This window comes from Equus caballus, chromosome 19, assembly GCF_041296265.1.
Source record: "Equus caballus isolate H_3958 breed thoroughbred chromosome 19, TB-T2T, whole genome shotgun sequence".
Taxonomy (NCBI): Eukaryota; Metazoa; Chordata; class Mammalia; order Perissodactyla; family Equidae; genus Equus; species Equus caballus.
Genome location: NC_091702.1, coordinates 45,479,773 through 45,496,455, shown reverse-complemented (window position 1 = coordinate 45,496,455; position 16,683 = coordinate 45,479,773). Strand labels below are relative to the sequence as shown.

The 16,683-nt window shown below is 43.2% G+C and overlaps 1 protein-coding gene and 1 long non-coding RNA gene across 40 annotated transcripts in view; one reads left to right on the top strand and one right to left on the bottom strand.

Moving 5' to 3' along the window:
- The window catches only part of KALRN (kalirin RhoGEF kinase), a 641,465-nt gene that overhangs the window by 254,338 nt on the left and 370,444 nt on the right, over window positions 1–16,683 (top strand). The gene's annotated exons all lie outside the window — the stretch shown is intronic.
- On the bottom strand, window positions 814–7,942 carry LOC138919220 (uncharacterized). The gene is made up of 4 exons (XR_011429219.1): window positions 7,742–7,942; window positions 6,700–6,909; window positions 2,760–2,860; window positions 814–1,921 (listed from the first exon to the last, which is right to left on the bottom strand). It is a non-coding gene; the product is annotated as an uncharacterized lncRNA (long non-coding RNA).

Genomic DNA, 16,683 nt, shown 5'->3' with positions numbered 1-16,683 from the left:
CGCCTCTACACACACCCACACATCTGTCCACATAAAGGTACGTGGAGCATACTTTGTTTCAGGCTACCGGTGAGTTCTTTGTTTTTGAATCCTGTTTTACCACTGAAATAGGCCGGTGAATGCTTACCTTTCAGGAAGGTCACAGATCCCTTTGAAATCTGGTGAAGGATGTGATCCTTTCTCCAGAGAAATGTATATATAAACAAAATTTTTAAGACGATTTTAGGAGATTTAGAGACTCCTGAAGCCTATCAATCAACCTCCCCAATTTAAGATCTCAAGAACCTCATGACCTCTTTATTCATCGTTCCACAAATAATTAAGGGTCAGACATTGTGCTGGATGTTGGGCATATGTGGTGAACAAAACAGAGATGGTCTGTCCCACAGAGGTTCCAGTGGAGAGAGATATTAAATATATAATCTCGTAATAAACACATAATTACAAACCAATAAGTCTTATGCTGGAAGAGTAAAGAATGCTATGAGAATATAATGAAAGGGCTCAGTTTAAATGAGGAGAGGTCAGGTACACTTTTCAATCAATAATCACTATTGTCTTAAAGCTCATTGTTCATTCATTGATCGTAATTAATGGTCTGTGAATTAATTCTATATGTACCAGAGAACTTAGAATTTAAAGAAGCCATAGGTATATTGTTTTGTAAATGAAAAGGATCAACTTATAATTTATCAGTTTTCTAAGTTTTGTTTTCATGTGTCTAGTTTTATATACTGGTTAAAGACCCAACTCCAGCTGAGGTAACCATTACTGAGAAATAATCGCCTATTGTTAAAGCATGGAAGAAAAGTCAGAAATTTCCTAAATTTTATTTATGAATTGGTACCAAGAAAGGCTATCAATTATTAACATACCAAGAGTGTAGGAGGGATACCCTACTGAGTATGGTAAGTGAGCAGTTCTGAAAGGAGATTGATCTTTGGCCTTTTGTCATAACATGTCTTTTGCAGTTCTCACTGGGGAATCCTATTCTTTTGATCTTCAAAAAATAAGCAATAATAATAATAACCCACCTACTAAACCCAGTAGGCAAATATTCTCTGGTTTCTTATAGTGCCTCAGAAAGTCAGGTTTCCTGAGCTCTCTGGGGGCCTCTTCTTTCTCCATTCTGCCTTCTGTTGTGGAAGCTTTTCTCGCAAATTCTCCTTCCCATGAGTGTGGCCTTCTCCTCTGATGGGCGTGTGGGCAGACGGAAGTAGGGTCAGGTCGTGATATGCAGCAGAACAATCGTGTAGCCACCCATGTTCTAGTTCTTCATGAAAAAGACACTCACAGGACTACATACAACATAACGCAGCCTTATTTACAATTTTAATTAGCTGGTTCTTTGGGGAAAAAAACAAATTGCTGGTGGTTTCTGTCTAGAGTTTTAAAATATGAAATGATACTCATTTTCTATTACAACTGTGAGGATTCACGTTAGTGATAACCATGTGCAGCTGGGCAGTGGGAATTCTGTCTGCTGCGGCATGGTTGGTGGCTGCTTTAATCCTATTAATTTGCTCACCAGAGGCGTAGATTGCCACTTGATGGTGTACAAATCAGACCAATTGCAGCAAAGCCTGTGGTTCTCTCTCTTTGTTTTGAGGGAAAGTTACAAATGGTAACACCAAGGAAAAGTCAGATCAGGTGCAAGAAAAATAAAGATTCTGAGGCAGATTTCCCGACCCCAATTTGAGAAGCCTTGCTCTGGGGTTCTCTGTCATCTTTGATTCTTGACAGCCTCAAATCAGATTCTGCAGCATTTCCCCACTCCTAAACAGGCAGCACTTCCCATAATGACGGTATTGCTAGATTTTGGGTATATACACACACACACACACACATTTGCTGTTGAGATGTTTAAGTAGCCAGTATTTGGCCCTACAATAGCTGCAAAGCCCCTTCATAGACGTGAAACCTGTTAAAAAAAAAAAAAAGAAGAGATAATCTTATCTGACATGCATTAGTCTTTTTAGTACAGTGTTTTTCAAAGAATCATGGAGTGAGCTTGCTAAAAATGCAGATTTCTCTTTGGCTTCCACTCCAGTCCTAGAAAATCATAATCTCTGTGGGATGGGACCCCAGGAGTCTGCATTTTTGACATGTTCCACAGGTGATTTATATGCGTATTAAAGTTAGAGAACTGTTGTTCAGTGGAGATCTATAAGTAAAAAGTAGTCGCTCTCTAAAATAAAGCATCACGAGTTTTGAAAGACAGTCCACTTCCAGCATGACAGCATGGGGAGCTCTGCAGACCCGTTCTCCAGTGAAACTGGTGAAAATTATTTTAAAACAACCATTTAAAGTCTCTGGAAATGGTCCTAAGTGCATAGAGCAAATGAAACATTTATTCGAGAAAATCTACTAAAACTCAACAAGAACAGTGAGTCTGTGGTATTTGAACCAAGACCCACTCTCTCCCATCCCAGATTAATGAGATGGAAACTCCACTCCAGACTGGTGCAACCAAGAACACAGGGTCCCCTTCTGCCTCACCTCCCAGTTGAAGGATTATCTTCCCAGATGGGCAGTTCTTATGCTGCCCCAAGCTGCCTGTTGCTGAAGCTAAGTTCTGGGTGAATGTGGCCAAGAGGTGGGGACCCCTTCTTCTACCTAGCCCCCACTCATGGAACAAAGGCCGTACCATGGGTGTAAAACTACTGAGAATTTTAGGGCTAAAATTGCCCTTGCTCCAGCTCCTAAGGCAGAGGTTCCATGCTGGGAGAAGGAAGCCAAAAAGATCTGAGGCTACTCACCCCCCCCACTGAGTCTTCAACTCCTAAAGTGAGGGTGTCACTCAGGGAAGCACATCATTTTCCATGACCCCAGCTCCAGAGCCACAGCTCAGAGATTTTGCCTGGGGATAGAAACAAACTATAAGACAGAGAGCTCCAAATCTTTTTCCGAAGCAACTGACTTCATTTGCAATATAGAATGGAGAAGTTCAAGCCAACAGCACTCTCAGAAATACCCTTGTAGGGGGCCAGCCCAGTGGTATGGTGGTTAAGTTTGCATGTTCTGATTTGGCAGCCTGGGGTTCACCAGTTCAGGTCCTGGGTGCAGACCTATGCACCACTTGTCAAGCCATGCTGGGGCAGGCGTCTCACATATAAAGTAGAGGAAGATGGGCACAGATGTTAGCTCAGGGCCAATCTTCCTCAGCAAAAAGAGGAGGATTGGCAGTGGATGTTAGCTCAGGGCTAATCTTCCTCAAAAAAAAAAAAATGCCCTTAGGAGATATAGGATAAACAGTAGGTGAGCTAGTTTGCCACAGAGAACTGGGGAAAGAGACCTTCTGGGGCCAGAGCAAATCTCAAATACTGACCTCAGGAACTATCCCTTCAAAGGAGCCTGAATTTGATGGAATAGGTCTATGGAACAATTTGTGTCCCAGGACGTGTTGAAACAATAGAGTAATCAGCTGGCAATTAGTGGAATTTAACAACTGGGTGTGGTTAGGGAAAGAGAAAGTTAGGGAGCACACTGCCAAGACTACTGTCATCCCAGGGTAACTGGGCATACCCTGTACCCTCTGCAGCATCAGAGGTTTCCCACCATGGAGGCTGAGTTAGAAATAGACTTTGCTAAAATAATCCATCAGTCACTAAACAAATAAGCAAGCAAATAACAATAACAAGCTCCAGAATTGGGGGACTATTACCCAGAGTTGCTGGAATATATTATCTAAAATGTCCAGTTTCCAACAAAAAATTGCAAGACATGCAAAGAAACAGAAATGTATGACCGGGGAAAAAAAAGAATTAAAGCATACACTGGAAAAAGCAGGCAACAGAAAATGCCTGTGAGAGCAACCAGATGTCAGATTTAACAAAGACTTCAAAGTAGCCATTATAAATATGTTAAAAAAAAAAAAAAAAACTAAAGGAAACCATGAAAAAGTAAAGGACGGTATGATGACATCCAACAGACATTATCAGTAAAAAGATAGAAATTCTAAAAAAGAACTAAAATGAAATTTCAGAGTTGGAGAACATAATCACTGAAATGAAAAATTCACTAGAGGCGCTCAATGGTAGATTTGAATTGGCAGAAGAAAGAATTAGCAACCTTGAAGATAGATCAATAGAAATTATGCAGTCTGAAGAACAGAGGGAAAAAAGAATGAGGAAAATGAAAAGAGCCTCAGAAATATGTGGAATGCCATTAAATGTACCTTCATATGCCTAGTGGGAATGCCAGAAGGAGAGGAGAGAGAGAAAGGAACAGAAATAATATTAAAAGAAATAAGGGCTGAAGCCTTCCCAAATTTATTGAAAAACATTAATCTACACAGCCAGAATGTTCAAGGAAGTTGAAGTAGGATAAATGTGAAAAGATACACAAATAGACACATCGTAGTAAAAATACTGAAAGCCAAAGATGGGGGGAAAATCTTGAAAGCAGCAAGAGAAAAGGGACTTGTCACGAGAGAATCCCAATAAAATTAACAAGCCAATTTCTCATCAGAAACAATGGAGCCCAGAAGGAAGTTGAGTAACATTTTCAAAGTGCTCCAAGGAAAAAAAGTGTCAGTCAAGAATTCTATATCCAACAATGCTGTCTTTCAAAAATGAAGGTGAAGTAAAGATATCCCCAGATAAATAAATACTGAGAAAATGTATTGCTAGCAGACACACCTTATGAGAAATAATAAAAGAAGTTCTTTAGGATGAAAGCAAGTGACCCCAGACAGTAATTTTAATCCACATGAAAAGATAAAGAGCACCAGTAAAAGTAATTATGTAACTATAAAAGACAGCATAAGTGCAAATTTCTTCTTTCTTAACTGATTTAAAAATCCATTGTATAAAATAATATTTCTATAATGTATTATTGGGCCTATGACGTATAAAAATGTAATATATTTGCCAGTAACAGTACAAAAGAGGTGAGTGAGAGCAAAACTGTATTGGGCTAGAGAAATTATTCCAGATGGTAACTGGAATACACCGAAACAAATGAAAAGATCCAGAAATGATAAATAAGGAAGTTATATGACAAAAGCTATAAACATATGCTTACTCTGCTTTCTTGTTTCAATTTCTTTAAAAGACATAAAATTATAAAAAGTGATAATTATAACAATCTAATGTTGGGTTTGTAACATTTATAGATGTAATATGTATAATAACAATATCACAAAAAGTGGGGAAATGGAGTAAAGTGTATAAGAATAACATTTTTATATCTCACTGGAATTAAGTTAGTATACATCTGAAACTGATTCTGATAAGATGTTCATGGTAAGCCCCAGAGCAACAGCTAAGAAAATAACTCAAAAAATATAGTGAAAAACCAGTAAAGATATTAAATGCTAAAATATTCACTTAATGCAAAAGAAAGCAGTGTAGGAGGAATAAAAGTATACAAAAAGACGTTACATATAGAAAAAAGTAAAATGGCAGACATAAATCCAACTATATCAATAATAACATTAAATGTGAAAGAATTAAACAATCCAATCAAAGGTAGAGATTGTCAAACTGGATTAAAAAACCAAGATCCGACTATATCCTGTCTACAGGAGAAACACTTCAGATTAAAAAATTATAATAGATTGAAAGTAGGAGGATGGAAAAAGATGTATGATGCAAACAGCTACCACAAGAAAGCCAGAGAGGCTACATTAATAACAGACTTTTAAATAGAGTTTAAAACAAAAAATGTTACTGGAGAAAAAGAGGAACATTTTGTAATGATAAAAGGGTCACTCCATCAAGAAGATATAAGACTCAAAACCATTGAATTGCATACTTGAAATAGGTGAATTGTCTGGTATGTGAATTATATCTCAATAAAACTTAACAAAAAGAAGAAGACAGCTGGAGAGAGGGTGTTATGTAAGTGGGTTCCCATGAGCTTTAAGATATAACCTTCTTAATGGTTAAAGAGAGTGACCATGGCAGAGTGTGGACACCAACCCTGGTGGTGTGAGCGAAGCTGAGGCAGGAGGATCTGGCTGCACCACTCAGCATTCACTCATTGGTGTATTTAACAACGTTTTGCTGTTTGTATTCTCTGTGCCTTTTGCTTGACACTGAGAACAGCAAGATCCACAAGACCCAAAGCTGTCTTCAGGGACCTTGCAATTTAACTGTCCTCAAATTCACGTACCTAACGCAAAGAATTTTTCCCACTGGGATGTAAGCTCCTAAGGGCAGAGCTTTGTTTCATTCACACCTGCATCCCAGGACGTATAACAATTCCTGGTACCTAGTAGGTGCCTAATAAATGCTTGTATGAATAAGGCTATTGAGCATGCCACAGCATCTGTCACCAACCTGGAGCAGAGTTTGGGCAGCAAGGATGTAGAGGTGGTTTATGTGACAATTATATAACCTACATGAGGAGCCCTATAGAATGTGACTCCCACAGAAGCTGAACAACCACTGAAAAAACAGTGAATGAGAGCAGTGCCTTCCATCAGGGAACCTGAGGATGCTTACAAGGTCCCTAGGTGATTTCTACTGAAGTCCAGAAGCTACTGGATTGATGATCTTTCAAGTTCTACGTGACCCCAAGCATCTTTGTTTTTTGAGGTTCTAATCCTAAAGATGGAAGTAAAGCCACTAAAATGTGTGCCTCCCTGACAAGAATGAGTGTGATCCAATGTTTGCTGTTAACACTGGGATTCCTCCTGCAGGCCTTCCAGGGAAACCTGTACTTGTAAGATACCACACACTTGTATGCACTTACATGCACTTGTAAGATACGTGGATCACCAGCGGGACCCATTCTTGCTAATCAAGTTGAACAGGATGCAGTGTTTGTATCTCCACAAACAGCCTTGTGGTGGAAATTTCCCTTTATTTCCAACTCAGTAGGAAAATCGGAGTTATGTTCTGATCTGCTCGGGATCCATTTATGATCCTTGCTCTTGGCGCCATTGTCAGCATTGAACTTGTCCTAGGAGACAGGACTGTGCTTTGAACGAAGCCCGATGAAGCTGGTGCCTGTGTCTAAGACAGCAGTCCTCCACCCTGGCTGCCCGCGAGTTCCCTGGGGAGCTTTGAACAAACACCACCTGGTCCCTACTGCCCTTGACTCTGATTTACCTGTGCTGGGGTGGAGCCCAGGAAGTCTGTACAAGGTTGAGAACCAAATTGAGAATGACTGGTCCAGGGTGAAGAGAATAAGCCAACTGACATTTGCCCTGGGGTCAGACTCTAAAGCTACCGGATAATTAGCCCGTGGAATTGGAGGTGAGGACTTCCCTCCAAGGTCAGGAGTATCCTGGGAGAAAGTATCTGTCTTTACTCCCTGCTCCTTGCTACCCACCAGAACCTTTCTAAGGACCCCATTTTCCTTGACCCACTGATTTCTAAGCAGCCATGTTTTGGGGATTTGCTCCTATTCAATCAAGAGACATAGGGAAGCCCCCTGACCCTGGTACACAATGCCGGCTCCCTTTGCCTGCGGCCCAGTCACCTGGCCTGGGTCCCTTCTGAAAGGCTTCTTTGAGCTGCTCTGCAGGGCTTGGCTGGCCACTCAGATTCCTGACTCGTGGCTGGCACTGGCCTGGTTCAGCCTTCTATCTTGATCATACACCTCCCTCTAGGCCCCAGATTTCTCTCCTCTTCTCTCTAACTCCTGGTTCTGTGCCCACAGCCCTGCTACCTCTTTTCTGGTTTTGATTCACTGCTCTCTGGGGCCTCTGTCAGTATGTTCCTTGCCCTTAGGTTATTCTCTGTGCCCTCTTGGTGTGTACCCCCTGAGCCTTGTTGCTCAGTTTACTCACCCACTTTTATGCACTCACATGCAGCCAGTGCCTGCTCTCTGCCAGGTCTGCAGCTGCCAAGGAGTTAATTTGTCTGAAATTCAGCCAAAGCTGACTCATGCCTCTTCTTTGAGGTCTCCTGGAGCCAAATGAAAGGCATGAAATGGTCTGTGAAACCTGGCACGTCAGATGAGATAATGTCCACAAAAGGGCTTACGCTATAAAGCACGACACAAATATGAAGCGTGGATCATAATTGGCAGCAACGTTGTGTATGCTATTCTAGGATGTGGGTAGTGGCGGGCCAGGAGTGCCAGAGGACGGACAAAAACTGATCAAGGACATACAGGCGGGATGTTTACAAATCAGGACTTTCGAGAATGAGAGGTCAGGGCCAGTGTGGCAGATGGGGAGGGAGCAGTACAAAAAACAGAGGTCAGAGTGCATGACACAGCCAGAGGCCCGAAAATGAGGAAGAGCTGAAAGGATTCCATCAGCAAGTCCTTTTGGCTCTACCTTTAAAATATATCCAGAAGCTGCCACTTGTCACCACCTTCACACCCACCACCCTGGTCCAAGCTGCCTTCAGCTCCTGCCTGGACTGCTGCAGTAGCTCCTACCTTGTTCCCTGCTCCCACCTTTGTTCCCTTACAGTCCACTCTCAACACGACAGCCCGAGTGATCCTGCCCAAAGTAAGGTACATCGCACAGGCCGCTCCTCCACTCAGAATGCTTTCATGTCTTCCTGTCCCTCTCAGGATAAAAGCTGAAGTCCCTTCCCCTGGCGTATAAGGCTCCACGTAGTCTGGAGCCCAGTTACCTCTCAAATCTCAGCCTCTGCTACCTGCTCATCCGTTCCAGTCACCCTGGGCTTCCTGCTGTTTCTTCAACCCACCACGGTCATTCCTGCCTTGTGGTCTTCACCCCTGCTGTTCCCTCTACCTGGAGCCTCTTCCTGCCGATGGCCACATGGTTCACTCTCTCACCATTCAGGGCTGTAGTCATGTGTCACCCCTGACTTCTCCATCTTAAGTAGTGCTTCCCAGCCCCATCATGCTCTATCCTTTTCCCAGCTGTATTTTATACAGTATTGAAATGAGAATTATATAGCAAATATTTATTAACTTATTGTCTGACTCTTCTACTAAAATGTGAGCTCCGTGAGCATAGGAATTGTCTGTCTTGTTCCCTGCTTGCACAGTGCCTTGCATTGTTGAGTGAATGGTTGAATAAACAAATAGGATAGCAGATTTAAGACTCTAGCAATAGGGCAGGATATCAATTAAAGGGACAGAGTTGCCTTAATCTTGAGATTTCCTGTGGTTCTGTGGATACAGGGACCTATTCCTTGGGGTAACTGGCTTTGGGTTTATAGGTGGAGATTATTGCTCCAAGGAGGGAGAGGGCAAGAGAAGTCCACCCGCCAGCCTCCTGCTCATTCTGGAGCTGGGCTATTCTGGGAATTCTAAGGGCAAGACAGGGGGCCCAATGAGGAGGCTTCAGAGGTGTAGAAATTTGTATTGAATTCTCTCTCCAGGGGTCCAGTTTCTCTGGGATATAAGTCTTTGAATCTTTGGGAGAAATTTCTCTTCATCATCTCCCCTCTCCCTTGAGGGACAGCCTTGGCCAGGCCAAGTGCTTTCACATTTATGGCAAAGTAAGACAGCATGGTGGGAAGGAGCATGGGCACCAGGTGCTGACCGTGGCTCTGTGGTTCCTTCCTACTTGTGCGATCACAGGCAAGTTATTTCAGTTTCTCAGAGCCTCACTGCCCTGTCCATAAATGGAGAATAATGAATGTGCCTTTGCCAGAGATGTTGTCAGGATGGGGTGTGATCATGCATTTCAGGCACAGCATTTGGCACAGTATTATGCTTGGCAAATGTTTAGCTATTACTGTTGTCACGGTCAAGAAATAGTTCTTCTTGTTCAGAGTTCCCATCTAGAGCTTCTCAAACCTTAACGCGCATACGTATCACTTGGAACAATCTTGTTAAAATGCAGATTCTGATTTAGAAGGTTGGGAAAGGCCTGAGATTCTGCGTTTCCAACAGCTCTCAGGTTTGTGGTGATGCCACAACCAAGCTCTGATTAGCCAGGTCCTACAGGAGAAAAGGCTGGGGGGTAAGATACTGGGGAATGTATTTCCCTGAAGTCATAGCCTCTGATTCCAACCTTAAAGGCAGCCTGAAATTACTGCATCCTGACCCAGAAGAGCTGCCTTGTTCCCAACCCCTTTCCCCACTGGTGTCTCTGAATCTGATCCCAGCTGTACCCACCCGCACCTACCATTTCAGTTCTGCAACAATGCCTCATACAAAGACGCTCACCCCTGCCAAGGAAGTTTCACTCAGAGCTGAGAAAGGAGAGAAAGAGGGGCTTCTCTTTAATTTAAATCTGCTCCTGGGTTTCCTTGGCCCTTGGACATATGGCCAGGCACTTGTTTTCATGGATGCTTAATGGTTTGTAAAGCAATTGCTGGAGGAAACATTGCTACAGCAAGCCAGGGGAGACAGACAGAGGGATTCCTGGGCCAATGTTATCTTTGCTGAGCATTGGGGCTGCTCCAGCTCCTTTCCTCTCTCCGCCCAACAATGACAGATGGCTTCCACATGGTTTGACCTACTGTTTGGCCAGACCTAACCAGATAGTCATCCATCAGCTGCCCTGTTTGGCCCCGTACAGGGCACCCTGTGGTTTGTGGGAGGCAGAAGTTGGAGGTTTCATTTAGAGCTCATCACATCTTACAGCTGTTGGAGGAGAGTTTCAAGCATGGACAGTTCTTATTCCAGATGTTACTATCCCAGTGTCCATATGTTTTGAGGTGGGATCAGCAGGTTTACATGGTAATGTTAAACTAATTAATCATAAACTGATGGTTTAACAGCTTCAGGACCCAAAGTGGGTTTGGTACTAGCAAAGATGTAAGCAGTACATATGGTATTATTAAGCTGGAAAAAGGAGGTGAGGTTCAGCTTTTTCCATTGCTTTGGCATGATTTCTTTATTTTCTTACTGATATTAAACGTTACTCATGAAGCCTCTGAAAACTGTATGGGAAAATCTCCAAACACTTCTCATGGCTCTCTTTGAGTGTGACAAAACAAAAACTTAAATTAATATAAGCTGCAGGGCATGAGAAAAAGGTAGCTATAAACAGAAGGATCATGCACACTAGGAATCAGGGGGCCTGGGTCTAGTCTCAATTTGCCCCTCTCTTTGTGACTTTGAACACACCACTTGATTGATTTAACAAATTTTTAAACACCTACTACATGGATTCAAGAAATGTCTGGGGGTTTTTTTGTTTGTTTGTTTGTTTGTTTGGTGAGGAAGGTTGGCCCTGAACTAACATCTGTTGCCAATCTTCCTCTTTTTACTTGAGGGAGATTGTCCCTGAGCTAACAACTGTGCCAGTCTTCCTCTATTTTATATGTGGAACGCTGCCACAGCATGGCTTGATGAGCAGTGTGTAGGTCCGTGCCTGGGATCCAAACCTGCAAACTCCAGGCTGCTGAAGCAGAGTGTGCAGACCTAACCACTATGCAACCAGTCTGGCCCATGGGGTTTTTTTTAAACTGTAAAATGAGATTATTACATGAACGTGGCTCCTTAAAACCCTTAAATAAAGTATATTTGTATCTGTTTCCTTATTAAAGCAGTATTTGCTCATTAAAACTTGCCTATTTCACTGTTAGTAAATTGTGCCTTACTTAAAAAAAAAAAATTTACTAAGGTAAAAAGAGGTAGAGAAATTTGAGTAATTAAAGCTTTCATGGAATGCAACCTAACCAAATCCATTAAAATTAAAAATACATTAAAATAATTTTAAAAACTAAAAAATATTTATAATATCAAATCTATTAAAATTAAAAATACTCCACAACCTGTAGCATTAACTGTAGAGGAAAAAAAAATAAGAAAAAACAAAAACTAGAAACGACTTTTGTGTCTCAATAAAAAAGAATAAGTTTGATAAAAGTAGAAGATAGAACATAAATTTTCCCTTAGCTCCATCACCTGCAGACGTCTGATGTTTTGATGTATTGACATCAATGGCAAGAGAAAGGGCTAGGGGATAAAATATGGTGTATTTCCTCAGTATAGTTTTAAGACCATTTTTATTAATTAAAATTATTAAAAATATATATGTCAAAATTATTTTTTAAAGCGTCTCTATGCACAGGAGAATTGAGATGAGAAAGAGACCTTGAAGGAAAGCTCCCACCACCACGCATAGCTGGTACAAAATAAGCGTTCAATAGCTGATGACATCTGGGTGTGCGTCCCCGGTACGCATGGTGTTTTTCTCAGCTGAGGTTGTACTGCTTAGACTGCTTTGGTATTTTGCATTTTGATTTAACATCCGGTTTTCATTTGACCTGAAAGGTTTCGCTGAGTACCTTAGCCCTTGGCCGGTTGTTTTCCCGGCTTTCCTTTCTTGACTTTTGGATTTGGAGAGTCAAAGTCTCCAGGGCTTGTCTGAGGACTGAGCCCGTTTCAGGAGAGGCCCCTACGTGGTGGTCGTGCCTCATTTCTTGCGGTGATCTGACAGGTCACAGCTTCCGTTTTCATCATCGTAATTTAAAAGCTGCAGCCCCATTAACTGGAAGGGAACTGAGAACCCCATGTTTAGGAGTCATTCTTCACAGAGATGAGACAGCTCTTCAGTGACTCCCCTCTGCTCTCTGGAGGTGAAGATGAGAAATGTCGCCCCTGAACAACAAAGTGGGGGGTCCTCCCACCGGGCCTGGGAGGAGGCTTCTGCTACATCTCCAAGATGGTCAGTGATAAGGAGAAGGATCTGTTCCATTGTATGAGGACAAGACAGTCCCACTTCTGGGTGCTCTGGGTGTGGCTAACACATGCCAAGGTAGTGGAGATGCCTTAAGAAGGTGATCCCAAAGACAGAGACCTCAGTTGTTCCAACTTAAGATATGGCAGGACACAGTGTTGAAAGAGCATGGCTCGCAGAGTGAGTCACTGTCTGATCCTGAATTCCCTGATCTCTTTGGGTCAATGAAAGACCTGTGGACAATTGGGGCCCCGGGCCTTTGAATCCTAGGGCAAGGGCATCTGCCAGCCGAGCTGGTGTGGTGTGCAGGGCAGTGGCCTGACAAGCAGCTGCAGCTGCTGCAGGGCTGGGCACATGTGACAGGCTCTTGTGGAAAGGGACCCTTCCCCAGGAATAGTAGTGAACATTGTGGCAGGCTCTTTGTGAAATACAGTGGGACTTTGGACTCTTGTTGGAATATTTGCCTCGTGTTGAAGTAGTTGATAGATTTTTCTTTGTGTTGTGCTTTTTACTAATACTTTGATTTGGTCTGCACTTCGTTTGGAGAGTTAACATGGTCTGCTGGAACCGGATGAGGGAAAAGATAGGACGTTCATGGAGTTATCAGTTACGTGCCAGGCAATGGACTGGATGCTTTCTGTTATCTCACATAACCACAGGGGAGAGTTTCTGATTCAGGGTGGGGACCCATGACCACAAGAGTGTAAGATTCACCCCTGCTTTTAGGAGCAAAGTGAATGGGATTCAGATAACACACACACAGCAATCATCTGCTCTTACAATCAGCCCCGGACACAGAGCTTAAGTTTCCAAAATGATAGCTTCCATCAAATGATTATTTCTGGAAGAGCCAGTATCCCTTTCTAAGTGTACCACATCAGAAACCTCATAAAGGAGAAAATTCAGCTGGGTTTTTAAATGGAAAGTTGTCATTATCTTGCAAGCAACTTTGCATGTTTTTGTAGTCAGTCTGGGCAGCCAGGAACTAGGGTCAAGTGAGAACCTTCAGCAGAGCTGAAAACTCTCATCAAGATTCTGCCGTAGTTCTTTCGGGAGATTGACTCTGCTCCGTTGATTTCAGTTAATCACAGCTGGAGACAAGGCCTTGGGAGAAGGGGCCATCCATTCTGTGATCTCCAATTAATGAATGAAATGAGAAAACAGAGAATTTTGTAGGCAACAAAAGTGAGGGCAGAGTATAAATTTAGAGGGGTTTGAGTTAGTGAGATTTTGCTGGAATTTAGTTATTTTTTCCATCTGTAACCAAAATGATGGGAGGAGAGCCTTTGGGAGCAGGTAGGATGGGGTGGATGATGCAAACCATTCTGCAAGCACCTTGCGTTCTGTAAGGTAGATTGTGTTTGCATCTTGGACTGTGTCGTTCTTTGGATAATGATGATAATAATAGTAGCACATATGTGGGAAATTTAAATTAATAAAGCAGCTTTGAGGTAAGGGTTTAAGAAGACACTCATTGTTAGTCATGCTGTTCACTTCCAACCAGGGAAGCTGGTTAGTCTAGGCAGCTCCTCTCAGGCGAAGGGGCTGAACAGGAAGGCAGAAGGGAGCAGCTGGCCCTTGGTCACCCAGCTCCAGCTGTGGCCCTCACCTGACAGGGCAGAGGGCAGAGCCAGGATGAGACTGAGGCATATGGAAAACCGAGGCTGGGCTATGTGTACCTCTGGGATAGGCAGCACTCCTCTCTCTGGCCTCACTCTATGCACACTTCCCCTCACCAACCCTTTAGCACATAGAGCAGTCTTTTAAAAGCATAAGTCAGATCCTTTCACTCTTTTGTTTAAAACTTTCCCATTGCGCATGGACACTTGAAAGCTTTGCATTCTCCTTGTTTCTTCAGTTTATGCCCCACCTCCTCCATAGAAGGGGGTCTGGAGAGGGGAATATAGTTAGTGTTCCCCCAGGCTCTGAAAGTAAGACAAAAGAGACCTGTGACCTCCTGACCTTTCTACATCCCATCTTGGTGCCCTCCGTAAACAGAGAACGCACCTAGAGGTCTGGGTTATATGGAACTGACACTGCTTCCTTGAAAATGGAATGTCTTAGGTCATTTAGTTCAACTCTTCCATTTTACAGATGAGGAAAGTGAGACACAGAGGAGTGAAGTGACATCTTAAGTGAGTATCAGAGCTGGACCAGAACTCATGTTTCCTGACTCCTGGCCCAGTGACTTTGATGCCCTTGAATGATGGACAGCTTGGCAGATGGAAGGGCATTTAAGGCTGGTAGGGAAGAATGGCAGAGCCGGGCAAATGAGAGGGAGGCGAGGGAGCAGCTGGTAGGAAATGGAAAGGACATAATGAGTCAAAATATCCATTCCTGCTGATCATGTCCCCAGGACAAACATGACTCCAAAATGGTCTTTGACAGAGTCATAAACAGTAACACAGAAGAACCACATGGGTGGATTGACCCAACACCATGACATGTCATTGTGCCAATGGCTAAGCACCCCTATTTATTCAGACACTTAATCCAGCTCTTCAACCTTGCTCTTTCCTTCTAAGTCATTTGAGACCTGCTCTGCCTTTCCTCTCTTGTCATTTTGTTTGTGGCTGCAGTTTAGAATCTATCTGCTCATTGGTCTCAGATTTTTGGCTGAAGGAAAATGAAGATGATGATGATGATGAACTGGAGCAATGTGACTTGCCTGCAGTGCTTTGCTACTCCAACAAGGGGCTGTAGAGAAGAAGAGTGAGCAACTTCATGAGTCAACATTATATTTATCCCTCTATTGTGAGGAATACTGCCTCTGCTTCTTTTGTGAAGCATAATCATTTGTTAGTTTTAGTGAGGCATTTCTCTGCCCACTGAAAAGGAAACAAAAAGGCGTTTACTGTGCTAGTCTCTAGCATGTGAAATGTAAGCCATGGTCTTTTTTTGTTTGTATTGTTTTTAGCTTTCATTTATGATCATAGGATTAAGGGTGGAAGGGGACCTTGGAGTTCCGCCAGCCTCACCACCCCCTTCTGTGTAGGAAGCCTCTTCCCCACATCCCTGCCGGTGGTTCAGATCCCTTCCCTCTGCATCCCGACAGCGAGTTGCCTCCAACTCTGTCAAAACACTGACTTCATTTTGCTTTAAATTACAGTTATTTTGAGGACTTTTCTTAAGTCTCAGCTGTGAGACCCTGAGGGCAGGAATTCTGTCTCATTCTTCTTTGATCTCCCACAGCCCCCAACACAGAGCCTGGCCCGCTCTCCGTAAATATTTGAATGAGTGACAAGGTGTTAACAGCCTCCAGAGGCAGTTAGACATCTCTAATAGCTAGAGAGTTCTTCCTAAAAGTGAGCAGAAATACGCCTCCCTGTGTTTCCTGTGGGGAGAGAATGTAAACAGGTGGTGATGACAGAGGGCTGGGCATCCATAAGATGTCCATGAGGGACAGGCTAGTGCCCTGCTCTTACTGCTTTTCTTGCTTCCCATCTGGCCAAAGCACACAAGGGCTTTCACAGGACTGGAAAACCCAACGACCCTATATAGATCTGGATAAATGTGGGGGGGAGGGGGGGTTTCCAGGATTTGAATCCAGTTTGGAAGAACAGCTATATCAGACGCTGTCAACGTCCCACCCGAATCCCCTCAGCCCACCCTGAAGATCATCTGCAGATGGTTCCCATGTACAGTGACAGCTTCCTGGGTTTCTCTGCCCGTGGTCACTCTCTGACCTGGGGAGTGTGTGCTTGACCTGTGTGTCGGTCGGGCTAGAGATGCCAGGGAGTTACTCCAAGAGGGACCTTCAACCATGAGCCGTGAGACTTGGTGCATAAATACCCTAGATTCCTCACCTCCCAGAGGACAGCTCAGTGGTGTTTTCTACACAGTCTCTCCAAAGGTCTCAGTAGGAATGACACCTGGTCGCTCATGCAGCACCCCATCAATGAACACATCCTGTATTCATTTTCCTCCCTTTCCTCTTTGACTTCCTCACTCCCTTCCTGGGATCACACCCAAATTGATGATTTGCCCCAAATCCTTGTCTCAGGGTCTCTTTTAGTGGGAACCCAAAATAAGACAATGACACAAGCAGGAAATTTAGGGGAATTTCTAAATGTTATTCCCTTAGAAGACAGAACTATTGAAATCAGTACCTACCCTTTTCCTCCCTTTTCTTTCCCTTTATTTCTAAGCGCAGAGTTGGTTTTTCTATC